Source organism: Gossypium raimondii, chromosome 7 (genome assembly GCF_025698545.1).
Source record: "Gossypium raimondii isolate GPD5lz chromosome 7, ASM2569854v1, whole genome shotgun sequence".
NCBI lineage: Eukaryota > Viridiplantae > Streptophyta > Magnoliopsida > Malvales > Malvaceae > Gossypium > Gossypium raimondii.
The window spans coordinates 17,451,721-17,466,839 of NC_068571.1; the positions used below are offsets into that span (position 1 = coordinate 17,451,721).

Below are 15,119 nucleotides of genomic sequence, written 5' to 3' on the forward strand. Positions count from 1 at the left end.
CCATGCATGATTAAATTAAATAATAAAATATAATGTTATATTTAAATAATTCATTTTAAATAATTCATTAATAAAATTGGGTTTAATTAATAAAGTAAATTGATTAATTAAACTGGTTAAATTAATTCATTTGGTCCTCAAAACTATTTGCTATTTTTGACAGGTCTGAGAGTTTTATTCTAATTGCAAAACCGTCCAAAGTGGGGACCAAGTCAACCCAATTTTCGGATGCACATGGCTGGTTATAAACCAATTTTTGGTTTAATTATACAAGGCCCTTGAAGAGTTGAAGAAATTAGAGATTTACCTGAAGATTTGTTGGAGACCAAGTCTTAGTCCTAAGTTGTTGTGGCATTCAAATTGACCAAAAATCAAGGAAAAATCAGCCACATTTCCTTAATTCATGGCCGGCCACTCTTGGAGGAGGTTTCAAAGGATGGACACTCCCATTTTTAGTAAACTATCTCCCTTGCCTCACCTATAAATAAGAGCTCATTTCTCACTTTTTCAGGCATTCATCATCCCTCATCCCTCTCATCTCTCATCCTCTCTCTCAACTCTCTTAGCTCTCATGCCTATCATCATCCTTACATAAGAATTTTAGCAAACTAGCCTCTTAAAGAGCCCTTGGTCGGCCACCTTGGAGAGTCATCAGCAAAGGAGCAACGCAAAGAAGCGAAGGAGCCTCGTCAGTCAAAGTCTTGGGTGACAGCCACTCTGAATTGGGTTTAATCTTTATTTTCTTTAATTTAATTTAAAGATGTTTGCTATGAGTTCTTTGTTCTTGTTTACAAAAATGATAGCTTAATTTTATTTAAGCTAGGATGATTATTTTAATTAAATAATATTAATTTGATTCATGTTTATAATGTTTGTGCCTGAATCGATCATGTTTTCAATTAAAATCAAGTCTGTATTTCGTTCATACTTATTGAAATGCACCTGAATTAGCTGAGAGATCCTAACCAGACGACGGCTAATGGATGCATAATTGAAATGTGCATGCTCAATTTAGATACTAACCCGATTAAATTGTAGGTTGCATAACAACCCTAACCAGGCTCTATTATCTGCATAGTTTTTAGATTTGTGTGATTAAATTGTTTCAAACCTAACACATCCCTGTTACCTCACACGAATGCTAAGAAGCCCTTAGTAAATAAGAATCAGTAAAATGCGTATTTACTAAGTAAAGGATTTCGAAATGACCTAATTTGGTTTCCAAACTCATGAAAGATCGAGTTGCCATGGAATGTTTTCCCGAATTTTATTAAACATGGTGATAATAAATTAATTTTAATTAAAGTAATTGTCCTAGTTTATTTATGTTATAATTGTTGCAAATTGTCTTAAATTTTTCTAAAATCTATTTCATTCATATAGTCTACATATTAGGATAATTTACATTAGGGTTCATTACATCTAGTTTATACCACTTTTCAACTATATTTTGTTTTTATTTTTCAAATTGTTAATATAATTTTACAAATTAAGTGACTTAGCACAAATACAATCCCTATGGAGATTATAACTAGATACTTACTTATTACTTGATAACGACTGTGTACACTTGCACAAACCCCAGCATTACAAGTTTTTGGCACCGTTGCCAGGGATTGTCAACTATTGCCATAGTCATTTTTCATGAAATTATTTATTTTTCAATTTGATTTATTTCTAACATTACTAACTTATTCTTTTTAATTTTTGCGAATTTCTTCTTAGATGTTTATGAGCATAGATCGAATTATCAATTTACTCCCTATAGACCCTAAAGTTGAGCAAACTTTCAGACAAAGAAGACATGAACGAACAACTCAAAGACAAGTCGATATGGACCTTGGAAATCAGAGTCAAAACCAAGGCAATGAAGCTGATTATGTACGAAATCCCATCCTCATTGCCGATGATAAGGATCGATGCATCAGACAATATGTTGTGCCACTTTTCAATGAGTTAAACCCAAGAATTAAAAGGCCAGATATTGAGGCAACCCAGTTTGAATTGAAACCAGTGATGTTTCAAATGCCACAAACGGTGGGCCAATTTAGTGGTATGCCCACAGAAGATCCACTTCTCCACCTTCGATTGTTTATAGAGGTGAGTGATTCATTCAAGATAGCCGGTGTGACTGAAGATGGACTGAGGTTGAAGTTGTTTCTGTACTCATTGCAAGATCGAGCATGAGCATGCCTCAATTCATTGCCACCAAGTTCCATATCTACATGGCAAGAATTAGCAGAGAGATTTTTGGTTAAGTATTTCCCACCTAGCAAAAATGCTAAGTTGAGGAACGAGATCACAACTTTCTAGTAACTAGATGATGAATCTTTGTATGAGGCTTGGGAGCGATTCAAGGAGTTACTTCGTAAGTGTCCTCATCATGGGATTTCTCATTGTATCCAGTTGGAGACATTTTATAATGGTCTCAATGCACATACAAGATTGATGGTAGATGCTTTCGTAAATGGTGAAATTTTGTCTAAGTCTTATAATGAGGCTTATGAGATCATCGAGAGGATCACGAGTAATAACTATTAATGGCCAACAAATCGAACAGCATCAGGAAGACGAGTAGTTGGAGTTCATGAAGTTGACTCTCTCACTTCGTTATCGGCTCAGGTATCATCTATTTCCTCTATGTTAAAATAGTTAACCACTAATAGTACTAATAATTTTGCAGCTCAACCACCAAGTCCATTTGAAGTAGTTTCCTGTGTGTACTGTGGAGAAGGTCATTCTTTTGAGAATTATCCATCAAATCCAGAGTCAATGTACTATGTGGGGAACCAATATCAAAATAGGAGTGGACAAGGACCCCAATCCAACTTCTACAATCCTTCATGGCATAATCATCCTAACTTTTCTTGGAGCAACTAAGGAAATAGACCGAACAATAACTTATTATAGCAAAAACCCAACCAATCTCAAGGGTTTAATCAACAAGCTCTAAAACCACCTCAAGCTGAGGCATCAAACAATTTGGAGAACTTGTTGAAAGCGTACAAGGCAAAGAATGACGCTTTGATCTAAAGCCAAGCAGCAACACTGAAAATTTTGGAAAACCAAATGGGTCAGTTGGCTACGGAGCTTTGTAATAGACCGCAAGGAACCTTTCCGAGCGATACTGAGAATCCAAGAAATTTGGGTAAAGAACGTATCAAGGCAGTGACATTGCAAAGTAGAAAGACTCTGGAACCCCGATTGATTGATGTTGATGATAAGCATGTTGAAAAGTAGGAAAGTGAACCAACTGTTGAAGTTTCTACACCAAAGGAATCAGAATCTGCAAAGTCTGACAAGGTAAACCTTGACCTAGTGAATTTAGATATTTTAACATCATCTTTGGATGCAGATTTACCTACTCAGAAAATTTGTCCGGTTCAACCAAAAGTTCTATCACCTCCATATCTGCAAAGATTGTAGCAACACAAGCAGAAACATGAGGTACAATTCAAGAAGTTTTTGGATGTTCTGAAGCAGTTACACATCAATATTCCGTTGGTGAAGGCTTTAGAACAAATGTCAAATTATGTGAACTTTATGAAGGATATACTGTCCAAGAAAAAATGGCTGAGTAAGTATGAGACTTGCTTTGACAAATGAGTGCAATGCATTCCTACAAAACAAACTGCCACCAAAATTGAAAGACCCAGGAAATTTTACTATACCCTGTAACATTGGTGAATCTTATTGTGGTAAAGCTTTGTATGACTTAGGAGCGAGTATCAACTTGATGCCTAAGTCTATTTTCAAGATGTTAGGAATAGGTGAAGTAAGACCTACAACTGTGACGCTTCAGCTAGCGGATCGATCTTTAGCATCCCGAAGGAAAGATCGAGGATGTTTTGGTAAGAGTTGATAAATTTATTTTTCCTGTTGATTTTATTATTTTAGATTTTGAAGCAGACAAGGAAGTGTTGATCATCCTTGGAAGACCTTTCTTAGCCATGGGAAGAACGTTAATTGATGTGCAGAAAGGTGAACTCACCATGCGAGTTCAAGATGATCAAGTAATTTTAACATTCTTAAAGCGATGAAATTTCCCGATCCAGCAGAGGAGTGTTCAGTTATGGAAGAGATAGAAACCTTGGTTTCTATAGAAAGTAATTTTGAGGAAGATCCATTGGAGAAAGCCTTAGAGTTTGACCCTTTGGAGGATAAAGGTGAAGAAAACATGGCTTTGATGGAAGACAATCCGAGAAATTATATTCAATCCACATGGTTTGAACCGTTGGAGTTGGAAGTCAGAGAATTTATGCAACCCAAGTTGTCAATCGAAGAACCACCTAAACTCGAACTAAAAGTACTTTCTTCCCATTTGAAATACGTGTATTTAGGTGATTGTTCTACTTTGTCTGTGATTATTTCAGCAGAATTGACAAAAGATCAAGAGGAGCAACTAATTGTTGTTCTAAAGAAATTTAAGAAAGAAATTGGTTGGACCATAGCTAACATTCGAGGTATAAGCCCTTCTTTTTGCATGCATAAAATCATTTTAGAAGAAGGTGAAAGAGCTCGGATTGATTGGCAAAGGAGGTTCAATCCTATTATGAAAGAAGTTGTGAGAAAGGAAGTGATTAAATGGTTAGATGCAGGAATCATCTATCCTATTTCAGATAGTTCGTGGGTAAGTCCAGTGCAGTGTGTGTCGAAGAAAGGTGGAATCATGATTGTTAAAAATGAGCATAACAAGTTAATTCCAACGAGAACTATTACCGGTTGGAGAATCTGTATTGATTACAAAAAGTTGAACAAGCCACTCGGAAGGACCATTTTTCGTTGTCTTTTATGGATCAGATGTTAGATTGACTGGCAGATAATGAATTCTATTGTTTTTTAGATGGCTATTCGGGATATAACCAAATAGTTGTAGCCCTAGAGGACCAACATAAAATAACCTTTACTTGTTCGTATGGTACGTTTGCTTTTACGCGAATGCCTTTTGGTTTATGCAATGCACCTGTAACTTTTAAATGATGTATGATGGCAATATTTACAGATATGGTCGAAAATTTTGTCGAGGTTTTTATGGATGATTTTTCTATTTTTGGTAACACTTATGATATCTGTTTGAGTAATTTGGCTAAGGTACTGAAGAGATGCGAAGAGATGAATCTTGTCTTTAATTTGGAAAAATGTCATTTTATGGTCAATAAAGGAATTGTCTTAGGTCATAAGATCTCAAAGAAAGGAATTTCCCAGATGAGCACTTATTTGAGGTAAGCCAAATTCATGAAATACCTTGGTTTGCTAATTTTGCCAATAATCTTACATGTGGAATAATTCCTCGAGAAATGACATACCAACAAAGGAATAAATTCCTTCATGATAGTTGGTATTATTTTTAGGAGGATCCATTTTTGTTTAAACAGTGTGCAGATAATATAACTCGAAAGTGTGTAGTTGAAAGTGAGATTGCTGAGATCTTATATCATTGCCATTCATCTCCAAGTGGGGGACACTTTGGTGGTTCACGTACTGCAGCAAAGATTTTGCAAGTAGGTTTCTTTTGGCCTACACTATTTAAAGATGCTTACGCTTATGTGAAGAACTGTGAAGAACTGTGATAAGTGCCAAAGAATCGAAAATATATCAAGGAGGAATGAGATGCCCTTGACAAACATTTTGGAGATTGAATTGTTTGACATATGGGGCATTAACTTCTTAGGCCCATTTCCTTCTTCATATGGGAACGAATACATCTTAGTTGCAGTGGACTATGTATCCAAGTGGGTTGAAGCTGAAGCATACCGTACAAATGATGCTAAGGTAGTCATGCGATTCCTACATAAGCATGTGTTTACACGATTTGGGACACCAAGAGCTATTATTAATGATGAAGGTTCTCACTTTGTGAACAAATGGCTTAAGTGGTTGCTTGACAAATATGATGTGAAGCACAAGATTGCTACTGCCTATCACCCCCAATCTAATGGACAATTTGAAAGAGTGAACCGTGAAATTAAAGGTATCCTTGAAAAGGTAGTATGCCCTAATAGAAAAGATTGGTCTCGAAGGCTCGATAATGCATTATGGGCCTATCGAACAACATTCAAGACTCCGTTAGGAATGACTCCTTATCGGTTAGTCTTTGGAAAGGCATGTCATTTATTGAAGAGAATATTTAAAACCAGTAGCAAAGGTATGGTTTTATTTTGTTTGCTATAGTTTTATACCTATCTCACATAGTTCCACCATCTCGATGGAACAAATGCTTTTGTTATATGCAATTTTGACAGAAAAGTCCATTAATGTTGGGAAAATTATCCTCAAGGAGATTCATGATTGTATTAAAAAGAAAACAGGAAGTGCTTATTTCCCATCATTAATCACTTCACTTTGCTTAAAGGCCCGTCTTAAAACACAAGCAAATCTTAAGGGCAGTATGTCCAAGGGTGCATCACAAGTCATGATCTTGAAAGGTTAGTAGAGAGAGTGCATGGACTGAACCAAGGTGAGCAAGAGGAACCAACTGAGCCAGAAACCGAAGAGTCAACAAATAAAACTGAAACTGAAGTTGATTCAATTACAGACACTGAAGAAGAAGAATCTGATAATGAACCAAATAGTCTTTAACCAGCTGAAGGAACTAAAAATTCTGAACCAAGGGTTGAGCTAGAAGAAGAACCAGTCAAGCTAAGTGTTGAACCAGAATTTAGAACTCCATTTCCAACTCTTACAAGTACTTCAAAGAAATCAAAGTTGTCAATTTTGATGGATAACTGCAAGTTCATGCACAATTAACAGCAAACTTACTGAAAATATGCAAAAATTAGGGATGATTCAATTCGAAATAATTTTAAGAATATCTCTAACACTTTTTTTCCTGAGTTCCGAAATGCTATCTTTGAGACATGGATGGAAGATACTAACGATGCAAGCGGAGATGGAACTAAAGAAGACAAGGGGAATGAGTCAGAAAAATAAAATGGGGCATTCTTGTCTTGTTATATATTTAATTATTTTTTAGTTCTTTAGGAATTTATTTCTTTAGTAATTAGGATTTAATTTTTGTAAAATAAAACATAGCAAGCATGAATAAATACTTCTTTAGAAAGAAAAAGGCTAAGTGATGTGGCAATGGGAATGAACATGTCTAGGATTGGGTTATTAGGAAAGACTTGGTATTTAAGCAGTCTTAATGACTCACCTCTCTTTCTTTACAACCCAACCTGGTGTTCAGTTTTCATTCATTACTTTTTTCTTGCAATGAGGACATTGCTTCTTTTTAAAGGGGGTAAGGCAAATAAATTGCTCAAATTTTAAAATTTTCAAGTATGTTTAAATCATTTCTTTCATAAGTATGTTGTAATAAATGAATGTTTAGAGAAATTATTTTTAATAAGATAGCTTGTATGCAAGTATGAATGATGATTTTATCTGAGTAATTGTATGTTATCATGAAAAATGGAATGTTTTTATGATCTTAGTTTTAGGTAATGTTTGCCAAGAAAACTTAGTTTCTCTTGAGATCAAACATGCATAAAGGTTTATATCTTTAGAATTGACTTAGTAACTTTCTTAAGGCGAAATCCTAGGGGACATAAAAATCTAAAATGGTATAGGCACCATTTTTCTTTGAATCGTTTGAGCCTTTTCAAACCCACCTTATGATATTAGACCCTTGAAACTACAATTTTGAGCTTTAAGGCCTATTTTTGAAATGAACCTACATTATAGCCGGTTACCATCTTTTTAAAACTATCCTAATTTTGTGCACCTATTTTAACTTAAGTGTCTTGGGAATCAACATTTGAGGAAATTTTCATAAAGATGTATGTGCTCATGCTATAAAAAAAATAATCACAAAGACAAAGAAAAGGCGAAGAAAAGTTTGTCTAGTCTTCAAAAAGGAAAAATGTATGAGCTTGAGTTCAAAATAATTTTGGGGGTGTTCCAAAGGTTCACTTGAAGAAAAAGTTTGAATTGCGAGAAATCCAGGACAAGTTAAAGGTTAAGATTTTTGAAATCGAAACGTCTCATCTCTTAAAATCCCTACCTTTAACCAAGCCTCATTACAACCTTATAAAAGACCTATTGATTTCATGATTATGTCACTTACATTAGTGGAGAGGAAGTATTAAGTTCAACATTTTAAGATCATAAATAAGACTTATGATTGTTTGTTTGATTGATGAGAAATTGTGTTGAATGAAGAATATTATCTATGGTTGTGACATACATGCAAACTATGATTCATGTTGGCATATCTTGAAACTTAGAATAAAATTATCAAAATGTTTGTATATGAGTTACTTGTTAATAAAGATCTATGAGCATGAATTTGTTAATGCATGATTATGAGACGAAGATTGATGCTACTTACACTCTTAGCAAAATTTGCCTTAGCAAGACCTTGTGCTGTGCATGAACATTACTCGGGATGAGCAATGATAAAAGTTTAGGGGTGTGTAAACGGAAAAATAATAATTCATCACCTTTCTACTTAAAATTGTTGTTAAAACCAAGTAATTGTTTAATAAATTAATGAAATATGTGAAGATATGAAATTAGGACATAAAATTATTAAAATGTGATTTTATGTTTTATTATATAGTTTTCATACATAAAATGGCTTATTTTATATTAAATTAAGCATATTATATTTTTAAGCTATGAAGTGGGCCATGCATGATTAAATTAAATAATAAAATATAATGTTATATTTAAATAATTCATTTTAAATATTACATTAATAAAATTGGGTTTAATTAATTAAATAAATTGATTAATTAAACTGGTTAAATTAATTCATTTGGTCCTCAAAACTATCTACTATTTTTGACAGGTCTGAGAGTTTTCTTCTAACTGCAAAACCATCCAAAGTGGGGACCAAGGCAACCCAATTTTCGGCTACACATGGCTGATTATAAACCAATTTTTGGTTTAATTATACAAGGCCCTTGAAGAGTTGAAGAAATTAGAGATTTACCTGAAGATTTGTTGGAGACTGAGTCTTAGTCCTGAGTTGTTGTGGCATTCAAATTAACCAAAAATCAAGGAAAAATCAGCCACATTTCCTCAATTCATGGCCGACCACTCTTGGAGGAGGTTTCAAAGGATGAACACTCCCATTTTTAGCAAACTATCCCACTTGCCTCACCTATAAATAAGAGCTCATTTCTCACTTTTTCAGGCATCTCTCATCCCTCATCCCTCTCATCTCCATCCTCTCTCTCAACTCTCTTAGCTCTCACACCTATCATCGTCCTTGCATAAGGATTTTAGCAAATTAGCCTCTTAAAGAGCCCTTGGTCGGCCACCTTGGAGAGCCATCAGCAAAGGAGCAACGCAAAGAAATGAAGGAGCCTCGTCAGTCAGAGTCTTGGGTGACAGCCACTCTGAATTGGGTTTAATCTTTCTTTGCTTTAATTTAATTTAAAGATGTTTGCTATGAGTTCTTTGTTCTTGTTTACAACAATGATAGCTTAATTTTATTTAAGCTAGGATGATTATTTTAATTAAATAATATTAATTTGATTCATGCTTATAATGTTTGTGCCTCAATCGATCATGTTTTCAATTAAAATCAAGTCTGTATTTCGTTCATACGTGACTGAAATGCACCTGAATTAGCTGAGAGATCCTAACCAGACAACGGCTAATGGATGCATAATTGAAATGTGCATGCTCAATTTAGACCTTAACCCGATTAAATTGTAGGCTGCATAACAACCCTAACCAGGCTTTGTTATCTGCATAGTTTTTAGATTTGTGTGATTAAATTGTTTCAAACCTATCATGCCCCTGTTACCTCAAACGAATGCTAAGAAACCCTTAGTAAATAAGGATCAGTAAAATGCGTATTTACTAATCAAAGGATTCCGAAAGGACCTAATTTGGTTTCCAAACTCATGAAAGATCGAGTTGTCATGGATTGTTTTTCCGAATATTATTAAGCATGATGATAATAAATTAAGTTTAATTAAAGTAATTGTCCTAGTTTATTTATGTTATAATTGATACAAATTGTGTTAAATTTTGCTAAAATCTATTTCATTCATATAGTCCGCATATTAGGATAATTTACATTAGGGATCATTGCATCTAGTTTATACCACTTCTCAACTATATTTTGTTTTATTTTTCAAATTGTTAATATAATTTTACAAATTAAGTGACTTAGCACAAATAGAATCCCTATGGAGATGATAACTTGATACTTACTTATTACTTGATAATGGTTGTGTACACTTGCACAAACCCCAGCGTTACAGCCGGCCATAATTTTAGTAAGCTGAGCTGATTTTTCCTTGATTTTGGTCAATTTGAGCGCCACAACAACTCAGGACTGAGACTCTGTCAAGTGCATATCTTCAGGTAAAATCTCTAATTTCTCCAACTCTTTGGTAGCTGTCGTTTACGACTACAGAATTAAATCCGCTATTCAACCTACATTAACTGGTAATATAGGGTAAATAGAGAATCGTCCCATGAAGAAGCTTGCGTTAAATCTATTTGAAGAGAGTTGTGATTAAGGAAATGTAAAATGCATGCGAGAAAGAAAAAAATGGGGGTTTATGTTTCTACGTTTGCTAAAAATAATCTAAGGTAGCGAATAAGTTTTAGTTCAAATTGTGAATGCTGAAAAATTATCAAATTAAAGAGAAAGAATGCTTAGTTATCGACGCCTAATCCACCAAGCACAAGTCCTTTGTGACTTTAAATTATTTTAACAAACTAAATCAGCAGCAAGGCTGAAAAATCACTTACAAAGCGACTTCCTATCTCTAGTAAATTTTATTTAATTAGAAAACATTCCTAATTGAGAATCTACCTTTAATTATCTCTTCGTTTACTAATTAAAGGTGCATTAGTATTTTAGAGACTTCACCTTGCATTAATCAAAGAAAAAATCCTCCAGCGGCTTCTAAAATTAAATCCGTAGTTGCTTTAATTAGCTGCAGACCAATTAATCATCACCAACTCTAAGTCTAATTAAGAAATTCGATCACTCAAGTTGCACTTAGATGATTGTGAGAAAATTCCTAAATTAAATAGGTGATCAATCTAATTGATTTAGAAAAATTCCTTAAACGATAAAAACAAGCAATTCAAGAATGCCAATTTGAATTTAAAACAAAATAAATTTTCAGATTCCTTGTGCTAGGTTTCATAAGTGCCTAACTAAGCGTAAGTAATTTAGCCACTCATAGCAGGTAAAACAAGGCAAGAATCAATTGTAAACAACATGAAGTACGAACTGAATCTTGGAAGAGAAAACTTCTCAAATCGTCGAGCTTCCCTCCTCTCTACTAGCTAAAATTTTGGGCTGCTACTCCAACTGCTTGATCGGCTTTCGCTGGTCCAATGAGAGATTTTGCTTGCTCGAGTTCCATGCCCTTCTGCTCTGTTCTTCTCTGTTTTTTTTACGCCTTTTTCAGGTGTTGGTCACCTCTATTTATGGAATAATAATAACCTCCAACAATTCAAAACAAAATTTGATCTTATCCCCCTTGATCCTAGCTGAACCCGTCGCATAAAAATAGCTCCAGCCTACTAGAGTTTTACTTTAATTAAACTTCTCAAGGCTAATTTGATTCCCTTGATTCGATTAGAGTCGGCCACCGCTAGCAAGAAGGAAATTTGTAGAATTAATAATAATTCCCTTGCCGACCGGTTGTACATTCGGCCTGCTGCTCTTCTATTGGACCGAATTTTCTTCTTTTGTCCCAATGTCAATTTAATTTCTTCAAAACTAGCATATGATCATCTTCATCCAGTAGCTTTATTCATGCAAATTAAATTCTAAATTGACCCCATACGGACATCCAAATGTCTCTGACCTGCGAATGGCTTAAAATTTAACATTAAATTATTGAATTAGAGCAAAAATACATTATTACGGCATGGAATGTACTTGATGTAATTTAGACTAATTTAAAATTCAATTGCTCAAAGATTAATCAATAATTTAAATAATTTACTTGAATAAATCAAGCTAAAAATTTAACTTAACACTCTTCAAGGACCTTGTGCAATTAAACCAAAAAGTGGTTTATGGACAGCCATGTGCAGCCGAATTTTGGGTTGACTTGGTCTCCAATTTGGACGATTTTATAATCCAGCAAAGCTATCAAACCTGTCCAAAATAAATCAACAAGTTAGAGGACCAAATAATTAAATTTATTCAATTTAATTAATTAATTAATTAAAACCCAAATTATTAATGAAATATTTTAAAATGAATTATTAAATATAATTTTATATTTTATTATTTAATTTAATCATACATGGCCCACTTTATGTCTTAAAAAATATAATATATTCAAATTAATATAAAATAAGCCATTTATTGCATGAAAACTATATAATAAAGCATAAAATCATATTTTAATAATTTCTATGTCCTAATTTCATATTTTCACATATTTCATTAATTTATTAAAGAATTACTTAGTTTTAACAACAGGTTTAAGCAAAAAGGTGATAAACAACAGGTACAAATGTTGATTTTGGAGTACATGAATAAGCATTTCATAGTTACACATACTCTCAGCATGTTTACTCTCGGCATGAATAAGCATTTCATAGTTCAGTATATTACAAAGCATACAAGCATTAAGGGTCCTAAATGTAAGAATCCATCAATAAATTATACAAGTAATTTGATTATCCTGGCAGAATACAAATGGTTGTAAAAGAAATTATTTAGTATGATTTCAAATCATAAATAAGTCTACCTAGATCACATGGGGATTTTCGACTTGTAACGTTCTGAGGCTTGGGACAGGTATGAAATTCAAAAATAGTAAGCATCAAATAGTTTCAAGCACGAAAATAGTTTGACACATCATATTGTCCCCTATTCTCCCCCTTAATGACCCTTTCTCGCTCACCGCCTTATTTCTCCTTCTCTCACCTTCCTTATTTCTCCTTGTAGGAAATCTTAGCATCATATAGTAACTATGCTAGCTCACGAGTTTTTGTCCATTAATGAACGAGTTTTTTTCTACTATTTTGATTTTTTGACTTTTCTTTCTTTTTTATAGTACCTCATTCAAAAATGATTTTATCTTTCACGTACTTTTTCTACTTGTTTAATTTCCTTTTTGAATTCTTTTCTTCTTTTTGAACTTTTAGGCTAACCTATAATCACTATATGATCTGTTGTAATTCGGTGTAGCAGATTAAATTAGTTTTCGCACTTTAGGAGGTTAAAATTAAGCATTATTATTAGGATTTAATTATGTTTTAGTAAGTTTTTATTAAATCCAATAAAATGTGCAAATTGAGTCTTTTAATGACCTTAGGAGCCGAATGAGGCCTAAAGCTGAGCAAACAAAATTTATAAGTGTGCAGGAGACCATTAGAAGACATATTAAACGGATATTGGTTTGTATGTTGCAACATGGAATGCTCAATGTCGCAGCCTAGAGAGCAGAATGGAGAAATCATGAAACTACCTTCGATGTCGTTACACAGCCTAATGGTTTGGCGACATATCCCTGTAGATATCCCAAGAGGAGTATACTAACTCCTATGTCACGACACAAGTCCTGGTGTGTCTCGACATTAACTTTTTGGTCCAAACAATCAAACTTAAAGCTCGGGAACGTTAGCTAACCTAGGTTTAAGGATGAAGACCACATAAGATCTGTAAATAGGCTCCTTTATCACATGTAAAAGACACAAATTACTTAACTTAGTTTTCTGCTTTTAATTTCAATTTATTTTTTCTTCTTTTCTAGGTTTTAGAATTATTTTCAAGTTGTTCTTGTTTATATTGAAAGATCTAATTTGTGGAGACAATCAAACTCTATGGATTTGATTTATTCTTAATACAAATTAAGGGTTTTATTATACTCCACACTTTAATTTATTTATCATGTTTTCTCTATACATCAATTCCATATTGTTTATGAAAAGCATGAGGAACTAATTCTTCTGTGGGGGATTAGTGAGTGGAGGTATGATCCATTAATTGCTTTGTAGGGTTACTGAATGGATCATCTGTTTAGGAGATGAAGAACTTATAACCCTAAGCCTGACAACTCTAGGAAGTAATCAAGGTGGGAATTAACCCAAAATTGGTATGGCCTATCCATAAACACCTTCACCACAAATCAATCTGGACTTTGAGGTCAGAAGATAAGTAGTTCTTACTGACTCATTATTTGAGTGGAAGATCGAAAGATCCTGCGAAGATAGCGACTAGTTGATTGACGATGAACCCAAAGTGATAGCTAATGGGAAATAGCAAAGCGAGCTAATCACCCATAATTAGATTTGATTTATCCTATTCTTTGATCTCTTGAATTTTATTTCTTTCTGTTATTCTATTTTGTTATTATAAAAAAATCTTAAAAACTCTCCTTTATTTTACCATCATACTATTATTCAATTATAGTACTAATTAGATCCTTCGGTGTTTGAAGCGTAGATCTACTTTAAGACATAGTTTCATTCAATGGTTTTTTTTTTATAAAAATGCATGTTGACAAACTCTAAAAATAGATGAATGTACAACATGTTCATTAAATTAATCTAATTCTAACAAGGTTAGGTTAATGAGATTGAAATTGAATGATATGAGCAAGTGTTCGACCGAATACTTGTAGCAACCTCTAGACATAGAGCATCCTTCATATGGAAAGAAAAAATAATAATGCAAGGTACCGTGCTAAAGGCCTATAGACATATATCGCTTAAGGCAAGGTAACTTGAGGTCTTGTTCTCGAAAAAAGCATACCATTTTAGAACTCTTCTGAGCAGTAAATTGAGTATGGTTTTGCCGAGGCATTATTGTCAGTAAGGGTAGATTCTTAGGATCTGACCTTCCAAATCAACATTTTAGACCATCTATCCTTGGTCATTGTGTCTTTTCCATAGCATTCTTAGTTGTTTACTTGTTCGTTTGCGTATTATTCACATAATTATTCTCAAATTTGCCATTGCATTCTTATTCTTATCTGGTCATATCATTTTCCACTATTGCACACATCATTATTCCTTCAAATTACCATTGTATTATTATCATTATTATTGCCATATTCATTATCATAACTAAACCATTTTATACCTAACTGATCCCTGTGGAGACGATCCCACTTATCACTTTATTACCTGATTCAACGTGTATACTTGCACGATTCACATATCATTTCACATGACAC

At 33.6% G+C, this 15,119-nt stretch overlaps 1 non-coding gene across 1 annotated transcript; it reads right to left on the minus strand.

Annotated features, from left to right (window-relative positions):
* Window positions 1-2,283: 2,283 nt before the first annotated feature.
* LOC128042713 (small nucleolar RNA R71) lies at window positions 2,284-2,390 on the minus strand. Its single transcript, XR_008198226.1, has one exon. It is a non-coding gene; the product is annotated as a small nucleolar RNA R71 (small nucleolar RNA).
* Window positions 2,391-15,119: the final 12,729 nt, after the last annotated feature.